Source organism: Nomascus leucogenys, chromosome X (assembly GCF_006542625.1).
Source record: "Nomascus leucogenys isolate Asia chromosome X, Asia_NLE_v1, whole genome shotgun sequence".
Taxonomy (NCBI): domain Eukaryota; kingdom Metazoa; phylum Chordata; class Mammalia; order Primates; family Hylobatidae; genus Nomascus; species Nomascus leucogenys.
This window is the reverse complement of record NC_044406.1, coordinates 38,883,689-38,904,168: the sequence shown is the minus strand read 5'-3', so window position 1 is coordinate 38,904,168 and position 20,480 is coordinate 38,883,689. Positions and strand designations below refer to the sequence as shown.

At 42.0% G+C, this 20,480-nt stretch overlaps 1 long non-coding RNA gene across 1 annotated transcript in view; it reads left to right on the top strand.

The window, feature by feature from the left end:
- Positions 1–20,480, top strand: part of LOC105738158 — a 30,883-nt gene extending 10,403 nt beyond the window's left edge. Inside the window, exon 4 of the long non-coding RNA XR_004028708.1 lies at positions 18,456–20,480. This is a non-coding gene — a long non-coding RNA (uncharacterized LOC105738158). The remainder of the gene's footprint in view (positions 1–18,455) is intronic.

Below are 20,480 nucleotides of genomic sequence, written 5' to 3'. Positions count from 1 at the left end.
CCACTAATATACTTTCTGTCTCTATCTAGAGATTTGTCTATTCTAGATATTCCACATAAATGAGATCATACAAGATACTGGTCTTGCTGGCTGGCTTCTTTCGCTTAGCATAATGTTTTGAGGTCCATCCATGCTGTTGCATGTATCATTCCTTCCTATTGTCAAATAATATTCTGTTGTATGGATCTACCTCCATTCCTCAGTTGGTCAGTTCAGTTGCTTTCATGTTGGCCAATATGACTAATGTTTCTCTGAACGTGGAGTGGAATTGCTGTCATACGGTGGCTCTATGTTTAACTTTTTTTTTTTCTTTTTGAGACAGGGTCTCACTCTGTTACCCAGACTGGAGTGCAGTGTCCCAATCTTGGCTCACTGCAACCTCTGCCTCCTGGGCTCAAGTGATCCTCCCCCTTCAGCCTCCTGAGTGGCTGGGACCATGGGCACGTGCCACCACACCTGGCTAATTTTTTTATTCTTTGTAGAGATGGGGTTTTGCCATGTTGCTCAGGCCGGTCTTGAACTCCTGGGCTCAAGTGATCTGCCCTCCTCGGCCTCCCAAAGTGCTGAGATTATAGGTATGAGCCGTGGTGCCCCACCTTATGTTTAACTTTTTGAGGAGCTATCAAACTGTTTGCAAAAGTGGCGATGCCATTTTACAGTCCTATCAGCAATGTATGAAGGTTCCAATTTCTCCATATCCTCATCAACACTTTTGTTTGTCTTTTTTATTTTAGCCATCCTAGTGAGTATGAAAGTGGTGTCTCATTGTAGTTTTGATTTTCATTTCCCTAACAACTCATGATATTGAATGTCCTTTTATGTGTTTGTATATCTTTGGAGAAATGTCTATTCAAATTCTTAGCCCATTTTTAATTGGATTATGTGTCTTTTTATTATTGAGTTGCAGGACTTCTTTTTTTTTTTTGGAGACAGAGCCTTACTCTGTCACCCAGGCTGGAGTGCAGTGGCGTGATCTTGGCTTACTTCAACCTCCGCCTCCTGGGTTCAAGCAATTCTCCTGCCTCAGCCTCCTGAATAGCTGGGACTACAGGCACACGATGACACACCTGGCTAATATTTTTTTTTTTTTTGTATTTTAGTGGAGATGGGGTTTCACTGTGTTGCCCAGGCTGATCTCGAACTCCTGAGCTCAGGCAGTCCACCTGCCTCGGCCTCCCAAAGTGCTAGGATTACAGGCATGAGCCACTGCACCTGGCCAGGACTTCTTTATATATCTGGATATAAGTCCTTTGTCAAATAATATGAATTATAAATATTTTCTCCCATTCTGTGAGTTCTTTTCATGTTATTGATGGTATCTTTTGATGTACAGTAGGTTTTAATTTCAGTGATGTCCAGCTTACCTACTTTGTTGTAACTTGGGCATTTGGTGTTATATCCAATAAATCATCGCCTAACTCAGGGTGACAAAGATTTATTCCTATGTTTTCTTCTAGGAATTTTATCGTTTTAGCTCTTACATTTAGGACAGTGATCCATTTTGAGTTATTTTTGTTTCAAGACAGGGTCTTGTTCTGTCACCCAGGCTGGAGTGCAGTGGCACGATCACAGCTCACTGCAGCCTTGACCTCTTAGGCTCAAGTGATCCCCCCACCTCAGCCTCCTGAGCAGCTGACACTACAAGTGTGAGCCATCACACCTAGCTAATTTTTGTATTTTTTGTAGGGATGAGGTCTCTCTATATTGCCCATGCTGGTCTCGAACTCCTAGGCTCAAATGATCCTCTCACCTCAGCCTCCCAAAGTGCTGGGATTACAGACATACTGTACCCAGCCCATTTTGAGTTAATATTTGTGTATAGTGTGAGAGTAGGGGTACAGGTTTATTCTTCTGACATGGATATCTAGTTTTCTCCGCACCTTTTGTTGAAAAATATTCTTTTTACCATTGGATTGTCTTGGCAACCTTGTCAAAAATCAGTTGACCGTAGACCAGGCATGGTGACACCCATCTGTAGTCCCAGCTACTAGAGAGGCTGAAGCAGGAGGATCACTTTAGCCCAGGAGTTCAGGGCCAACCTGGGCAACATAGTGACACCCCATCTCTGAAAAAAATAAAGAATTGACCGTAAAACATAAACATAAAGGTTAACTTCTGGACTCTTAATTCTATTCCATTGATTTGCATGTCTGTCACTATGCTAGACCACACTGTCTTAATTACTGTAGTTGTAGTTAAGTTTTGAAGTCAAGAAGTGAGAGTCTTCCAACTTTGTTCTTTTTCAAGATTGTTTTGGCTATCCTTGCATTTTCATATGAATTTTAGGATCAGCTTTCCAATTCTTTCTTTTTTTTTTCTTTTACAGATAGGATCTTTCGCTGTTGCTCAGGCTGGAGTGCAATGGTGTGATCATACTTCACTGCAGCCTTGAACTCCTGGGCTCAAGTGATCCTCTTTGCTTTTTTTTTTTTTTTTTTTTTTGTAGAGACAGGGTCTTGCTTTGTAGCCCAGGCTGATATCAAACTCCTCGCTTCAAACAATCCTCCTGCCTCGTGCCTCCCAAAGTGCTGGGATTACAGGCATGATCTACCAAACTCAGCAGCTTGTCAATTTCTTTAAAAAAAAAAAACAAACAGCTGAAATTCTCATAAAGATTCTGTTGAATCTATATATCAACTTGGGGGGTATTGCCATTTAACAATATTGTCTTCTAGTCTGTGAACATGGGATTTATTTAGATCTTTAATTTCTTTCAGGAGTGTTTTATAGTTTTCAGTGTACAAGTCTTGCAGTTCCTTTGTTAAATTTATTCCTAGGCATTTTATTCTTTTTGATACTACTTTAAAATGGGATGTTTTTTAATTTTTAAAAATTTTTAATTTCCTCATGCTTTTATCTCAGAGTCAGGGGTTTGTTTTTTAGAGACAAGGTCTTGCTCTGTTGCTCAAACTAGAGTGCAATGGCTCCATCATAGCCCACAGCAGCCTTGAACTCATGGGATTACAGGTGTGAACCACTGCACCTAGCTGGACTTTTTCTTTTTTTCTTTTTTTTGAGATGGAGTCTCACTCTGTCACCCAGGCTGGAGTGCAGTGGTGTGCTCTCAGCTCATTGCCACCTCCGCCTCCCGAGTTCAAGCAATTCTCCTGCCTCAGCCTCCGGAGTAGCTGGGATTACAGGCACCCGCCACTACACCCAGCTAGTTTTTTGTATTTTTAGTAGAGACAAGGTTGCGCCATGTTGGCCAGGCTGGTCTGGAACTCCTGACCTCGTGATCTGCCTGCCTCGGCCTCCCAAAGCGCTGGGATTACAGGCATGAGCCACCGCGCCTGGCCTTCAGATTTTTTCTTAAATTTTTTTTTTTTTTTTTTTTTGAGACAGAGTCCCACTCTGTCACCCAGCCTGGAGTGCAGTGGTGTGATCTCAGCTCACTGCAACCTCTGCCTCCTGGGTTCAAGCAATTCTTGTGCCTCAGCCTCCCAAGTAGCTGGGACTACAGGTGCATACCACCACACCCAGCTAATTTTTGTATTTTTAGTAGCGATGGGGTTTTGCCATGTTGGCCAGGCTGGTCTCAAACTCCTGGCCTCAAGTAATCCACCCGACCTCAGCCTCCCAAAGTGCTGGGATTACAGGCATGAGCCACTGCACCCAGCCCTTAATTTCATTTTTTGATTGTTCATTGCTAGTGCATAGAAATACAATTGATTTTTGTTTATTGATCCTCTATCATATGACATTGCTGAACTTGTTTATTAGTTCAAATAGTTTTTTGGTGGATTCCTTGGGATTTTTTAATATACAAGATCATGTTATCTCTAAATAGAGATAGTTTCACTTTTTTCTTTCCTGTCTGAATGCCTTTTGTTTTTTTGAGGCAGGGTCTTGCTCTGTAACCCAGGCTGCAGTGTAGCGGTGTGATCATAGCTCACTGCAACCTCGAACTCTTGGGCTCAAGCAATCCTCCCATCTCAGCCTCCCAAGTATGTAGGACTACAGGTGCACACCACCACACCCAGCTAATTTTTAATTTTTTTGTAGAGACAAGGGTCTTACTATGTTGCCCAGGCTGGTCTCAAACTCCTAGATTCAAGCAGTCCTTTCACTTCAGCCTCCCAAAGTGCTGGGATTACCAGCTTTGTTCTTTTTGCTCCAGATTACTTTGGCTATTTGGTGTCTTTTGTGGTTTATACAAATTTTAGTATTTTCTGTAAAAAATGACATGGAACTTTTATAGAGATTGCATTAAATTTGTAGATGATTTTGAGTAGTATGGACATATAAACAATACTAATTTTTCCAATTCATGACCACAGGATATCTTTCCATGTGTTTGTATCATCTTCAGTTTCATTCATCAATGTCTTACTGTTTTCAGGGTACACGTCTTTTACCTCCTTGGTTAAATTTATTCCTAAGTTTGTTTTTTGTTGTTGTTTTGTTTTTGTTTTTGTTTTTGTTTTGAGATGGAGTTTTGCTCTTGTTGCCCAGGCTGGAGTATGCAGTGGCATGATCTCATCTCACTGCAACCTCCGCCTCCCAGTTTCAAACGATTCTCCTGCCTCAGCCTCCCGAGTAGCTGGGATTACAGCTGCTAATTTTGTATTTTTAGTAGAGATGGGGTTTTGCCATGTTGGCCAGCCTGGCTTCGAACCCCTGACCTCAGGTGATCCACCCGCCTCGGCCTCCCAAAGTGCTGGGATTACAGGCGTGAGCCACCGCGCCTGGTTATTCCTAAGTATTTTACTTTTTTTCTGTAGCTATTGTAAATGGGATTGCTTTCTTGATTTCTTTTGCAGATAGTTTGTTGTTAGTGTATAGAAATGCTACTGATTTTTGTATGTTGATTTTGTATCCTGCAACTTTACTGAATTTATTTGTTCTAACAGTTTTCTTTTTTGTTTTTTCTTTTTTTTTGGAGACAGAGTCTCACTGTATCGCCCAAGCGGGAGTGCAGTGGCATGTTCTCAGCTCACTGCATCCCCTGTCTCCTGGGTTCAAGCAATTCTCATGCCTCAGCCTCCCGAGTAGCTGGGACTATAAGCGTGTGCCATCATGCCTGGCTAAGTTTTATATTTTTTAGTAGAGATGGGGTTTCACCATGTTGGCCAGGGTGGTCTCGAACTCCTGGCCTCAAGCCATCTGCCTGCCTCGGCCTCCCAAAGTGCTGGGATTACAGGCATGAGCCACTGCACCCAGGCTTGTTCTAACAGTTTTTTGGTGGAGTCTTTAGCATTTTCTATATATAAGATTGTGTCATCTGCAAATGGGAACAATTTTACTTCTTCCTGTCCAATTTGGGTGCCTTTTATTTCTTTCTCCTGACTTATTCCTCTGGCTGGAACTTGTAGCATCCTGTAGAATAGAGTTCCTCATCTTAAAGGAAAGGCTTTCAACTTTTCACCATTGAGTATGATGGTAGCTGTGGGTTTGTTATGTATGGTATTTATTATGTTGAGGTACATTTCTCCTATATCTAGTTTTTTGAGTTTTTATCATGAAGGGATGTTGAATTTTGCCAAATGCTTTTTCTGCATCTATTGGCATATGATTTTTTTCTTCATTCTGCTAATTTGCATGTGTTGAACCAACCTTGCATCCTTGTGATAAATCCTACTTGATCATAGTAAATGATCCATTTAATGTACTGTTAAATATGGTTTCCAGTACTTTGTTGAGGATTTTTGCTTCTCTGTTCATCAGGGATATTGGCCTGTAATTTTCTTTTCCTCTAGTGTCATTGTCTGGCTTTGGTATCGGGGTAATGCTGGCCTCATAAAAAGAGTTTGGGGCTGGGCGCAGTGGCTCACGCCTGTAATCCCAGCACTTTGGGAGGCCAAGGCAGGTGGATCACAAGGTCAGGAGTTTGAGACCAGCCTGACCAACATGGTGAAACCCCGTCTCTACTAAAAATACAAAAATTAGCCGGGCGTGGTGGCGTGCGCCTGTAATCACAGCTACTCAGGAGGCTGAGGCAGGAGAATTGCTTGAATCTGGCAGGCGGAGGTTGCAGTGAGCCGAGATTGCGCCACTGCACTCCAGCCTGAGTGACGGAGCGAGACTGTCTCAAAAAAAAAAAAGAGTTTGGAAGTATGCCTTTTTCTTCAGTTTTTTGGAAGAGTGTGAGAATGACTGATATTACTTCTTTATTTTATAAATTGTATTTATTTATTTATTTTTGAGACAGTCTTGCTCTGTCACCCAGGCTGGAGTGCAGTGGTGCAATCATAGCCCACCACCTCAACCTCCTGGGCTTAAGCAGTCCTACCGCCTCAGCCTCCTGAATAGCTGCAACTAGAGGCATGCAACGACCACGCCCAGCTAAGTTTTAAATTTTTTTTGTAGAGATGGGGTCTTGCTATGTTGCCCAGGCTGGTGTCAAACTCCTCCCTTGAACTCAAGCAGTCCTCCTGCCTCAGCCTCCCTAAAGTGCTAGGAGTGCAGGCTTGAGCCACCACACCCAGCCTAAAACATCTTGTAACTGGCTATTTTAAGCTGGTAACAACTTAACTTTGAGTGCATTAAAAAACTCTACACTTTCACTCCACCTCCTCACCACATTTTATGGTTTTGATGGTATAATTTATTTCTTTTTATAATGTGTATCTGTTAACAAATTATTGTAGATATTATTTTAATAATTTTACCTCTTAACTTTTATGCTACATGTTTAAGCAGTCTGTACACCACCATTACAGTATTATAGTATTCTGAATTTGACTGTATACTTACTTTTACCAGTGAGTTTTATACTTTCATATGTTTTCGTGTTACTAATTAGCATTCTTTTCTTGAAGCTTGAAAAACTCTCTTTAGCACAGAGGTGTCCAAGGGAATGAATACTGTCATGAGTTCTTAGTTTCTGTTTCTGGTTGAGCCAGTTAAGCCCCTTCCTCATCCCGCTTTTTTGCTTATTACTAGACACAGAAACTAAAAACCGTGGCTTCAGGCTGCTAAAAACTTACAGAAAAACAACAACAACAAAATAAGGCGGGTTAGACAAGCTGACTTTAGCATTTCTTGTAAGACAGATCTGGTGGCAATGAACTCCCTCAGCTTTTGTTTGTCTTGGAAAGTCTCTTGTCTCTCCTTCATTTCTTGTTTTTTAATTATTAGTTTTTTAAATTTCAGTTGGTTTTGGGGGAACAGGTGGTGGTTGGTTACATGGGTAAATTCTTTAGTGGTGAATTCTGAGATTTTGGTGTACCCATCACCCAAGCAGTATACACTATACCCAATGTGTAGTCTTTTATCCCTCACCCCCTCCCACCCATTCCCCCGAGTCCCCAAAGTCCATTGTGTCATTCTTATGCCTTTGCATCCTCATAGCTTAGCTCCCACTTATGATTGAGAACATACAATGTTCGGTTTTCCATTCCTGAGTTACTTCACTTAAAATAATGGTCTCCGATTCCATCCAGGTTGCTGCGAATGCCATTATTTCATTCCTTTTTATGGCTGAGTAGTATTCCATGGTATACATATTACCACCGTTTCCTTATCCACTCGTTAACTGATGGGCATTTGGGCTGGTGCCATGTTATTGCAGTTGTGTATTGTGCTACTATAAACATGCGTGTGCAAGTGTCTTTTTCGTATAATGACTTTTCCTGTCCGTTTCTGAAGGGCAGCTTTGCTAGTACAGTCTTTTTGGTTGGAAGGTTTTTTCCTTCAGCACACTGAATAGATCATTTCACTTTTTCATGGTCTGTAAGGTCTCTGCTGAGAAATCTGCTGCTAGCCTTATTAGAACTTCTGTACCTGTTATTTGCTTCTTTTCTCTTGCTGCTTTCAAGGATCCTCTGCTTGTCCTTGATTTTTGACAGTTTGATTATATGTTTTTGTATAGTCTTGTTTGCATTTAATTTGACTGGAGAACTTTGACCTATGCCTGGATATTTTGTATCTTTCTCCAAACTTGGAAAGCTTTCTGCTATTACTTTTTAAAGTAAGCTTTCTGTTCCTTTGTCTTTTTCTTCTCCTTCATGAACTCTATAATTCAAAAATTTGCTCTTTTGAAGCTATCCTATCAATCCCATAAGCTGTCTTATTTCTTTTTCATTTTTCCCCCTATGACTGTATATTTTCAAATAATCTGTCTTCAGGTTCACAGATTCTTTTTTCTGCTTGATCAGTTCTGAGTGGGATATCCCACTCAGGGGATATCAACAGAGTACCTTGTGAGCATGAGATTATTATAATTATGAACTTTGACAAGACTTTATCTTTGACCTTTTGGCGATCTTCTTCTTGCCTGTGGGCAGCTGTCATTTGTGGGGATAGCAGTCAATTCCAGCCACCAGAGCATGGCTGTAGGGGAAGATTGAGGTACCCTTATCAACGTTCTTCATGGTGACAGCTTTGTGTCCAGAGTAGCATTTAGCCAGGACCAGCACCACTTTCCCAGGTTTCATGAACTTGCCCATTTCAACAGCAACCAACCAAGCCTATAGCAGAAAACACACACACAAAAAAAACAAAAAAAACCCTAATTTTTAAAATAATTTCAATCTCTCTGTTAAATGTTTCATTTTATTTTTTCATGATATCATTGAATTGTCCCTGCATATTTTCTTGAAGTTCTGAGCTTCCTTTATATAATTACTTTGAATTCTTTGTAAGCCACTTCATACGTCTCCTCTTTGTAGGGTCAGTTACTGGTGCTTTCTTTTGTTCCTTTGGTGGTGGTGTGTTTCCCTTTCCCAGATTGTTCTATTTTTTTTTTTTTTTGAAGCGGAGTCTCGCTCTGTCACCCACCCACTCCAGGCTGGAGTGCAGTGGCGTGATCTCGGCTCACTGCAACCTCTGGCTCCTGGGTTCAAGCTATTCTCATGCCTCAGCCTCCCGAGTAGCTGGGATTACAGGTGTTTGCCACCATGCCCAGCTAATTTTTGTATTTTTAGTAGAGTTGGGGGTTTCACCATGTTGGTCAGGCTGGTCTCGAACTCCTGACCTCAAGTGATCTGCTCGCTTCAGCCTCCCAAAGTGCTGGGATTACAGGTGTGAGCCACTGCACCCAGTCGATTGTTCTTTTTAAAAACAAAACAAAAAAATTTTTATTTTGAGACAGAGTCTCACTCTGTCACCCAGGCTGGAGTGCAGTGGCATGATCTCGGCTCACTGCAACCTCTGCCTCCCGGTCTCAAGCGACCCTCCTGCCTCAGCCTTCCAAGTAACTGGGACCACAGACATGCGCCACTACATTCAGCTAATTTTTTTGTATTTTTTGTAGAGGCAGGGTTTGCCATGTTGCCCAGGCTGGTGTCAAACTCCTGAGCTCAAGCAATCCACCTGCCTTGGCCTCCCAAGGTGTTGGGATTACAGGCATGAGCCACCGCACCAGGTTAAAAAATTTTTTTCCTTAAAAAATAGAGACAGAGTCTGGCTATGTTGCCCAGGCTGGTCTCAAACTCCTCAGCTCAAGCAGTCTGCCCGCCTTGGCCTCCCAGAGTGCTTGGGATTATAGGCCTGAGCCACCGTGCTTGGCCTCCCTGATTATTGTTGATCCTTGTGGCTGTGCATTGGTGTCTGCACATCTGAAGACGTGAAAACTCATTCTAGTCTTTGCAGACTGGCTTTGTCTGGGAAAGCCCCTCACCAGTCAGCCTGTCCAGAGATTCTGGACTGGCCGTCTGGCATGTTGTGTGGGCAGGCTTGCTGCTGGAGTCCTCAGGCAGGCTGGTCTGGTGTCTGGGTCAGCAGGTAGGTGGACCCGATGTCTGGGTCCATGGGGTTTGGCCTGGAGCCTGGATCCAAACAGATGGGCCTGTTGATTGGGTATGTGGAGGTGGGCCTGGAGCCTGGGTCCACAAGAGCACAGCTGGTTCCCGGATCTGTGGGAGCCAACTTCATGTCTGGGTCTACAGGGGCTGACATGGTGCTGAGGTGGACCTGAAGCCTAAATCTGCATGTCAAGCCTGGGTTCTGGGTCCATGGGGGCTGGCCTGGATCCTGGGTCTGCAAGGGTGGTCCTGGAGCCTCAGTCTACAGGAGTTGGTTTGGCACCAGAGCTTACTAGGGTGGGCCTGAACCCTGGGTCAGCTAGAGCCTTTGGCCATGAGGACCAGCCTGGAGCCTGGGAACTGTGTGGTGCTGGGGCAGGTGTGGAGCCTGGATTCTCTAGGCCCAGCCCAGTACTGGGATCTACTTGGATGGGCCTGGGCCCCGGGTCTGTTGGAGCATGGGGCTGCAGGGACCAGCCTGAAGGGTGGGGCCACAGAGATCAGGCCACCACTGGGCAGGCCTAGAGTCTGTGTTTGTGTGTGCCAGCATGGTACTTGGATCTAGAAGTGCTCGCCTGATGCTGGGGCAGGCCTGCGGCCTAGGGCTGTGTAGATCGACCTGGTTCTGTGCTGGGCTGGAACCTAAGGTGGGCCTGGAGCCTGGGACCACATGGCCTGGCCTGGCACTGGGTGGGCCTGGAGCCTGTGTCCACAAGGTCTTGCTGGATGCTGGGTCTGCAGGTGCTGGCCTAATGACTAGTGCTCTGGAGGCTGGCCTGGTGCTGGGGTGGGTCTGGAGACTGAGACTGCCAGGCAGGCCTGGAGTGTGAGGCAGTGGAATCTGGTCTGGTGCTGGGGCAGGCCTGGAGGCTTGGTCTGCAGGTACCAGCCTAGAGGCTTGGGCTGTGGGTGCCTGCCCGGTGCTGGGTTTGACTGGGGCAGGCCTGGTGTTGGAGTCCAGGGGAAAGCCCAGTGCTTACTTCCTTTCTCTTCCCCGAAAAAAGTATCTCTTTTCCCACTGCACTGCCTGGGGTTGGGGAGGGGTGGCATGGATAGTGTGTAGCTTTTTTTCCTACCCTCTTCAATGTGTCTTTTCTTATTTCTGTGCTACACCCAGGTGCTGTCAACTCTCACCTGGTTTCCTTAGCTCTCGTGAAGTATTTTCGTGTATGGATTGTTTTTCAAATTGATGTTTCTGTTGGGGGATGAGCACTGGAAAGTCCTGCTCTGCCATCTTGCTGCCATCTGGACTCCCAAGGTTTGTTGTTGGTCTCTTTTTGTTTTTGTTGCTGTCGTAGTTCTTTTTCTTGTTGCTGTTCGTTTGTTCAGTGACTTTTCTGTACTCATTTTGTGGATTCCGTCTCCCCCTGCATTATGTGGCCTCTGAGTTGCCTGCTAGCAGCCTTTTTTCTTTTCATTTCTTGTTTTTCTTTTTAAGCCTGGATTCCTAGGGGTCACACCTGGTGAATAAATATAATTTGGTGGTCAGCCAGTGATTGGTCAGAATATATCCTTAAATGCCTTGCGTGTACATCTTTCAACCCTTGCCAAGAGGATCTGCGTAAGAAAGCATTGCCTTCAAAGTCCAGCCAGTGTGTGAGACAGCCTTCGCTTTCACTTTGTACTTGCACAGGGCCTTGCAGTCAGCCAGAAGTGAGTGGCTTGGGTCCTCTCCTATCCCAGCTCTTTCCTTGGCATGCATATAGCCTTGAGTATATGCACAGCCCTTTAGATCCCTAGGAATATGTCACAGCTTTTCAAAGTTTCCTATGGTTGTCTCATTCTCTAAGATTTCCTGTAAAATTCTCTAAGTGGTCAGATTTCTCTGTTGTCTGGAATTTGGTCACCTTTTGGATCCTGTACCACGGAACTAGGGAGGGTTGGGGAGGGAAGATGGGGATCACCACAAGTGAAATGTCATAGACCTCACTATCTTGCCAAGATTCAGTAGTTTCTTTGGATGATGATTTTCACTTCATTCTGTGGCTTTGGTTAATTGGCAGAGTTCTAAAATGGTTGATTTGAGTTGGTTTGACCATCTTTTCATTGTTTTAAAGGGAAAGTGAGTTCATCAAAGTCCTCGCTCTGCCATTCCATCTATCTACTATTACTCCTGTCTTTGAAAAACACTTTAAATAGTCTTCATTTCACATGCCTTTGCAATTATGACTTCATTTCTCAGTTCCCCTAACAGCAAAACTCTTCAAAGAGTTTTCCTTCCTCACGTTCTCTACTCTTCTCCTATATGCTGTTCATGTAACATATATTAGATAGATGATAAAAGAATAGGCCGGGTGCGGCGGCTCACACCTGTAATCCCAGCACTTTGGGAGGCTGAGGCGGGTGAATCACTTGAGGTCAGGGGTTGAAGACCAGCCTGGCCAACATGGTGAAATCCCGTCTCTACTAAAAATATAAAAATTAGCCGGGTGTGGCGGCATGTGCCTGTAATCCCAGCTACTTGGAAGGCTGAGGCAGGAGAATCGCTTGAACCCAAGAGGAGGAGGTTGCAGGAAGCCAAGTTCACGCCACTGCACTCCAGCTTGGGGGACAGAGCGAGATTCCATCTCAAAAAACAAAAAAAACCCAGAATATATACATTATATACACGACTTATAAATATAATAATATGAAAACCCAAGAACTCACAACCCCACCCAAGAACATTAATGATATCATCTACCCGTGTGTCATTTTCTGTCCCATTCCTCACCCTCCCCACCACTCCACTTCTGAAATTCCTACTCTGCTAAGTCTTGTGCTTAACATTCACTTGCCCTTTTTGATATGTGGAATTTTTTTTCATATTTGTGGGGATGCTTAACCAATACATTGTTTATTTGACTCAGTTGTGAGCCTTATAAAAATAGTATCATACTGTGTGTGTGTGTGTGTGTGTGTGTGTGTGTGTGTGTGTGTGTTTTGAGATGGAGTTTCACTTGTCGCCCAGGCTGGAATGCAGTGCAATGGTGTGATCTCGGCTCACTGTAACCTCCGCCTCCTGGGTTCAAGTGATTCTCCTGCCTCAGCCTCCCGAGTAGCTGGGATTACAGGTGTGCACCACACCACACCCAGCTAATTTTGTATTTTTAGTAGAGTTGGGGTTTCACCATGTTGGCCAGGCTGGTCTTGAACTCCTGACCTCAGGTGATCCACCTGCTTCGGCCTCCCAAAGTGCTGGGATTACAGGCGTGAGCCACTGCGCCTGGCCCTGTGTGGTCTTCTGAGACTTAACTTTTTTCATTCAATATTATGTTTCTAAGATTCACCTATGTTGTTACATGTAGCTAGAGTTTGTTTACAATATTCCCTTGGGTGACCATAAGACAAATTATCCATTCATCCGTTGTTGGACATTTGGGTCATTTCCAGCTTTTTGCTCTTATGGACAGTGCTACCATGAGCATTCTTAGGTGTATCTCCTGGGACACATGCACACCCATTTTTCTAAGGTATATAGACCTAGGAATGCAGTTGTTGGTTAATAGGTCATCCAAAAGTTCGGTTTGACAGGATTATGCCAAACTGGTGGTACCAATTTACACTACTTTCAGAAATGTATAAGAGATCCCATTGATCCACATCCTCATACACTTGATATTGTCCTCCTTATTTTTGTTATTACACTGAGTGTAAAATGGTATTTCACTGGGGACATATTAGCAGATATTTCTTAGTCATTAATGTGATCGAGCATCTTTTCATGGTCCTTAGCCACACGTTTCCTCTTCTGTGAAAGGACTGTTAATATCTTTAGCCCATTAAAATTTTTCTGGGTACAATGGCTCATGCCTGTAATCTCAGCACTTAGGGAGGCTGAGGCAGGCAGATCACTTGAGCCCAGGAGTTCGAGACCAGACTGGGCAATATGACGAAACCCCATCTCTACAAAAAATACAAAAATTATCCGGGTGTGGTGGTGCATGCCTGTGGTCCCAGCTACTTGGGAGGCTGAGGTGGGAGGATGGCTTGAGCCCAGGAGGCGGTGGCTACAGTGAACTGAGATCACACTACTGCACTCGAGCCTAGGTGGCAGAACTAGACTCTGTCTCAAAAAAAAAAAAAAAAAAAAAAAGTCTTTTTTTTTTTTTTTTTAGATGGGTTCTCACTACATTGCCCAGACTGGTCGTGAACTCCTATGCTTTTGGATCCTCCTGCCTCCATTTCCCAAGTAGCTAGGATTATAGATGTGCATCACCATGCCTGGCTAAATCATTTTTTATTGATTTGTAGGTGTTCTTTATGTGGATCCTCATCATTGGTCAGTTGTATGTGTTGAATAGCTTCTGTAATTTTGAAGCTTTTTTAATGGTGTCTTTGCATGAGCAGAAATTCTTATTTTTCTTTCTTTTTTTTTTTTTTTTTTTTTTGAGGCAGGGTCTCACTCTGTCACTCAGGCTGGAGTGCAGTGGTGGGATCACAGCTCACTGCAGCCTTGACCTCCCTGGGCTCAGGTGATCCTCCCACCTCAGCTTCCCAAGTAGCTGGGACCACAGGCGTGTGCTATGCCTGTAAATTAGCCATACCTGGCTAATTGTTATTTTTTATTTTTTGTAGAGACAGGGTCTCCCTGTTGCCCAGGCTGGTCTTATTTTTGAGTTGAACAAATCCATCTTTTCTGTATTATAGCCAGCAATTTTTTGTCTTGTCTTCTCTAACCTATAGTTATAAACATTTTCTTTATTTTCTTCTAATAAAAGTTTTAAAAGTTTACTTTTCACATTTAAGTCCAAATGGAATTGGGTTTTGTGTGGTATAAGGTAGGGAGCTGGTTTCGTTATTTTCCATATGGATAACATAATCTGAGAAACCACCTCTGGTTGGAGCATCAAAGTTCCATATCCATATAGATTTGTTTCTGGCCTCTCTTTGCTGTTGGCCAGCTTTTTGTCCCTGAACCAGTACTATACTGCCTTAATTACCTTGCCTTCATAATAAATCTTGATATTTGATAAAGCAAAATCTTCCCATCTTATTTTTCTTCAGAAGTATCATGTATTGTTAACCCTTTGTTATTTTATTTATTTATTTATTTATTTATTTATTTATTTATTTATTTATTTATTTATTTTGAGATAGGTTCTTGCTCTGTCACCCAGGCTGGAGTGCAGTGGTGTGATCTTGGCTCATAGCAGCCTTGACCTTCTGGGCTCAAGCGGTCCTCCCACCTCAGCCTCCTAGGTAGCTGAGACTACCATCATGCCATCATGCCCAGCTAATTTTTGTATTTTTTGTAGAGACAGGGTTCCCCCCATGTTAACCAGGCTGGTCTTGAACGCCTGCGCTCAAGCAATCCACCCACCTTGGCCTCCCAAAGTGCTGGGATGACAGGCATGAGCTACCTTGACCAGCCCCCCTTTTTTATTTTATTTTATTAATTTAGTTATTCGAGACAGGGTCTTGCTGTGTCACGCAGGCTGGAGTGCAGTGGTGCAGTAAGTTCACTGCAGCCTCAACCTCCAGGGCTCAGGCAGTCCTCCCACCTCAGCCTTCCAAGTAGCTGGGACTACAGGGGCATGCCACCACATCCAGCTAATTTTGGTATTTTTTTTGTAGAGACAGGGTTTCGCCATGTTCCCCAGGCTGGTCTCGAACTCCTGGCCTCAAGTGATCCTCCTGCCTTGGCCTCCCAAAGTGCTGGGATTACAGGTGGGGGTTACCACACCCGGCCCCCCTTTGTGTTTTTTTAAACACATTTCAGAATCAGCTTGTCATGTTCTATAAAAATGTTGGAATTGCAGTGAATCTGTAGATCATTTTGAAGAGAATTGATGTTTATGGTGTTGAGTCTCCCTCCCTAAGAGCCTGACATAGCTCCCTATTGTAAATAAATTATCGAATGTCTTCTGGCAGAGCTTTATATTTTTCCGCATAAGGTCTACATATCTTGTGTTAGATTTATTTATTGGTACTTTATGGGTTTTCTGCTATTATAAGTGGGATCTTTTATTGTATTTTTTATCTCTTTTGCAGGTATATAGAAATGAAGTTGGCTTTTGTATATTAGTATTATAACCATTTGCCTTATTACACTTATTATTTATTTTATTTATTATTTATTTATTTTTGAGGTCGCATCTCGCTCAGTTGCCCAGGCTGGAGTGCAGTGGCGCAATCTCGGCTCACTGCAACCTCCGCCTCCCGGGTTCAGGCAATTCTACTCAGCCTTCCCAGTAGCTGGGATTACAAGCGTGTGCCACCACGCTCAGCTAATTTTTTTGTATTTTTAGTAGAGATGGGGTTTAATCATGTTAGCCAGGCTGATCTCGAACTCCTGACCTCAAATGATCCACCCGCTTCGGCCTCCCAAGGTGTTGTGTTTTTTTGTTTGTTTTTGTTTTTTGAGATGGAGTCTCGCTCTGTCTCCTAGTCTGGAGTGCAGTGGCACGATCTCGGCTCACTGCCACCCCCACCTCCCAGGTTCAAGCAATTCTCCTGCCTCAGCCTCCTGAGTAGTTGGGATTACAGGCTCCCACCACTATGCCCAGGTAGTTTTTGTATTTTTAGTGAAGATGGGGTTTCACCGTGTTGACCAGGCTGGTCTCTCGAACTCCTGACCTCAGGTGATCTGCCTGCCTCGGCCTCCCAAAGTGCTGGAATTACAGGAGTGAGCCACCACACCTGGCCCTAAACTTATTTTTAAGTAGGTTTTTATTCTGGAATAGTTTTAGATTTACAGAAAAGTTAGTTAAGAGATAGTACAGAGAGTTTCTATATATTCCTCACTATAGTACATTTATCAAAAATAAGAAAGCAACATTGCTATATTACTACTACCTAAACATCAGACTTTACATGGCTTTATCAGTTTTTTTCACTGGTGTCCTTTTGTTGTTCCAGGATCCAATTCAAAATATCACATTGCATTTAGTTGTCATGTCTCCATAGTGTCCTCTGGTCTATGACAGTTTCTCAGTCTGTTCTGGTTTTTTTTGTTTTTTTGTTTTTTTTTTAGAAGTCCATTAAGCTGAGAATGTCCTTGTTTTTTATGACCTAACAGTTTTAAGGAATACTGTTGAATGTTCCTCAGTTTGTATTTGTCTGAAGTTTTGCTTATATTTAGACTGGAGTTGTTTTTGGAAAGAACACTAGAGTTTAAATGCCTTTCTTATCAGATCATATCAGAGGTACCTGGTATCCATTGGCATCCCTGGTTTTGTGAACCTTCATCCCTTGGTTAAGGTGGTGTTTGCCAGGTTTTCCCCCTGGCAAGTTGCTGCCTTTCGCTTTTCATAGTCTGTTCTTTGGAAGACTCTAGCCCACCCTCAAGGAGGCGGGAAGAATTGAGCTACAGCTCCTGGAAGGAGGGGGTGTATCTCTGTATATCATTTGAAATTCTTCTGTAAAGATTTGTCTCTTATCCCTTATTTATTTATTCAGTCACTTATATCAGTATGAACTCATACATTTTTATTTAATAATTTGAGTTATAAATCTAATACTATGTTATTTGTTTTGTTGGTCAAATCAGTCCAGTTTTGGCCACTGGGGACTCTTGCCAGTTGGCTCCTGTGTCCCTTTCACATACTCCCATCCTTTGGTTTTGGGCACTGCTTTACTTGCCAGCACTAGGAAATGCTCCAGACTCATCTTGTATTTTCCTCTCTTAGTCCTGGAATCAGCCATTTCTCCAAGGAGCCCTCGTTCCTTTTAAGGTGTCTGTATATTCTTTTATGTTTTCTATGGTGACAACCATATCAGCTATAAATAATGACAGTTTTGTCTTTTCCTTTCCAATCTTTATGCCTTTATTTTTCTTGTCGTACTGAGATGACCAGGACATCTAGTACAATGATGACAGCATGCATCTGTGTCTTGTGTATTTTAGAGGAAACATCACTAACTTTTCCCTATTAAGAATGATACCGTATTTGCTATAGATTTCCTACAGGTTTTATCAGGTTAAGCAAGTTCCATCCTATTACTCTATACTAGGAGGCTTTTATTTTTTTAATAATGAAAGGGTGTTGAATTTTTACCAAATGCCTTTTCTGTTTCTTATGATAATTATATGTTTTTTCTCCAATAATCTGATATGTGGTAAATGATATTTATAGATTTTCCTCATGTTAGACCATCTTTGCATTTCTTGTATAAACACAACTTGGTCATGGTCTTTCATTTTTTATACAGTGCTGGACTCAGGTTGGTAAACAAAAGTTTGGAATTTTGCAATTGTGTCCATGAATAAAATTGGTCTTTACTTTTCCTTTCTCAGGCTGTTCTTACTGGCTTTTGGCATTAAGGTTCTGCTGGTATAGAATGACTCAGAGTGTTCCCTCTTTTACAATATTCTGGAAGATGCTGTATAACTTTGGAATGATTGGTTTGGTAGAACTCCTGCAAAACCATCTTGGTCTAGTGTTTTCCTTTTTAATATTGAATTAGTATTAAACTTATAAATTAAAATCTTTTCAAAATTGTGAATAAGAAGGTTGAAATTTGCTTCCATGTTTATTTTATAAGCTTTATGCTTGAAATGGCTACACACAAATCCTGAGCAAGACTTTTTAATGATGCATTCTTCAAATTCTTAACAGTCGCCATCCATAAATGTCTGTCTTTGTACAAGTAGGTGATAAAATATTTAAAGCCAATTTTTAAATGTTTCAAAGATATTTAACAATTGGAATTATATCTAACAGCTTTTCTTTTTGTTTCACTGACAAGTATATTGTTAAAACTTCTCTTGATGATGTGAGTAGATTTCAAATCCAGTTGAACGCTTTCATATTAACAATTTCAAAATAATGATGAAGCTCTTATTTGCAGAACATGCATCATTATTAGAACCATCACCCTGCAGCTAGCTTGGATACCATTAAAAGGGCTCATCAGCTGCAAACGGATTAAAGTATCTGATACTCGGGAAGACAGAGTTTCAGGGTTTCTACCTGGAGCTACACCCTCAGGAAGCCCCTCCTTGGCCTCCCTGCACCCAGCCCCATCCCAACCAGTCACAACTTGGGCTGTGCGTGGTGTTTCTTGGAAACTGGAACGTAGACTCCTCCAGCAGCTCCACAGGCCCCTTGTCCTCAATGAGCAGAAGACTACAGAAGCTGGCTACTGAAGAGGCTGTCCAAGTGATAGAGCACCTTCTTGGCCCTGCTTAGCACATTTACTGCAGAGCTGGATGCTACTTATTTGTGCTCACCACCTTCAGGGATTGCAGAGAGATTTGTCAGACCCTACTTCACTAAGGGCCACCCTCTAAGGATCTCCAGAAGAGGCTGCCCATAGAGAGAAGTGGCCTGCCTAGGGTCTCCACTGCCTCAGGTCCTACCCAGACACCTCTAGGGCTGAGGGGATCAGTATCTCTTCATCTACCTGTAATCCACATACCAAGTGGAAGAATCTGCCTGCTGTTTTTTGTTTGTTTGTTTTGGCGGGAAGAGTTTTAACTACTGCTGTAATTCCTTTAGTAGCTATGGAACTGTTGAGGATTTCTTTTTCTTCTTGAGTCGATTTTGGTAAGATAACAGTTTTCTAGGAGTTGGTCCATTTTGTCTGCATTTTCAAATTCATTGGCATAAAGTTACCTTTTTATTCTCTGCTGTGTATAAACTGTAACAATGTCTCCTTTTTCATTACTGATATTGGTTATTTGTGCCTTCTCACTTTTTTTCTTGATCAATCTCACCAGAGGTTTATCTATTTTATTAGTCTTTTCAAAGAACCAACTTTTGGCTTTGTTGCTCCTCTCTATTGTATCTTTGTTTTCTATTTCTTTAATTTCTGCTCTTATCTTTTTTGATCTCCTTCCTTCCACATTTTTTGGGTTTATTCTGTTGTTCTTTTTCTAATTTAACTGGACGTTGAGCTCATTAATTTTCATTCTTGCCCATTTTCTAATTTGTGCATTTAAGGATATAATTTCCCTCTAACTCCTACTTCTCCATAAGTTTAGATATGTAGTATTTTCATTATTGCTCAGTTATAAGTACTTCATTTCCATCAAGGTTACTTCTTTGACCTGTAAGTTACATAGAAATGTGTTTTTAGATTTCCAAATGTTTGGGGATTTAAAATTTTATCTCTTTGTTATTGAAATCTATCTTAATTGCATTATGGTCAGAAGATGTGGTTTGTGTGATAACAACTCTGAAATTTTTTAGACTTGTTTTATGGCTTAGTATGTGACCAATATTTTTGAATGCTTCCTATGTGCTAATTTATAAGAACGTGTGTTCTCTAATTGTTGAATACAGAGATCTACATATGTCTATTATCAAGTTTGTCAACTATTGTTCAATTTTTACTTACCTATACCGATTTTTTTTGGTCATTATCTACTGATAATTGAAAGGTGTGTTAATGTTCAACTGTAATGGTGGATTTGGCAATTTCTCCTTGTAATTCTGTCTCGTTTCTTGCTTTATATATTTTGAGGGTGTTCATTAGGAATATTCAAATTAAAAATTGTTATATATTCCTGATAAATATGTAATGACCCTCTCTATTCCTGATAATGCATTTTTCTTTGAAACCTATTTTATCTTTTATTAATATAGTAACAGAAACTTTTCTTGTTGGGATTTGTGTGGTACATAATTTTCCATCCTTTTACTTTTGAGCATTTTCATGCCATTATGCTTTAATTATATCTCTTGGAAACAACATATAACTGGACCTTTTAAAAAATCTAATCTGATGATCTCTTTTAGTTGGCAAGTTTAGTCTGTTTACATTTACTGTGATGTATTTGGGCTTGTTTCTACCATCATACTTTTTTATTTCTGTTTACCACCACTACCTTTTCTGTGCTTCATTTTCTCTTTTCTCGCCTGCTTTTTTAAT